Below are 315 nucleotides of genomic sequence, written 5' to 3'. Positions count from 1 at the left end.
GGGATACACACAGAGAGTGGAAGGCTAACAAAACAAAGAGACTCTCACCTTCTGCGCCCCCGCCACAGCCGTTTCAGGAGGGTACATATAGAACACGAAGATATCGCGGATGAACCTGCAGTGAAGAGAACAGCTGTCAGCACCCTTTCGTCCTGCGGCGTTGGAACGGCCACAACAACACACAGTATTGCGCCTCGACACTGATTACCGGCAATTTATTCAAAGATTAAAGGACCGGTGATGATGAATCGATATTAGGAGGAGCGATAATGATGGAGAAAGCAAAGCAGGTATGACAGGCTTGCCTTGTAGCGG

This window comes from Penaeus monodon, chromosome 27 (genome assembly GCF_015228065.2).
Source record: "Penaeus monodon isolate SGIC_2016 chromosome 27, NSTDA_Pmon_1, whole genome shotgun sequence".
Lineage (NCBI taxonomy): Eukaryota > Metazoa > Arthropoda > Malacostraca > Decapoda > Penaeidae > Penaeus > Penaeus monodon.
Note: the sequence above shows the minus strand (reverse complement) of the source record.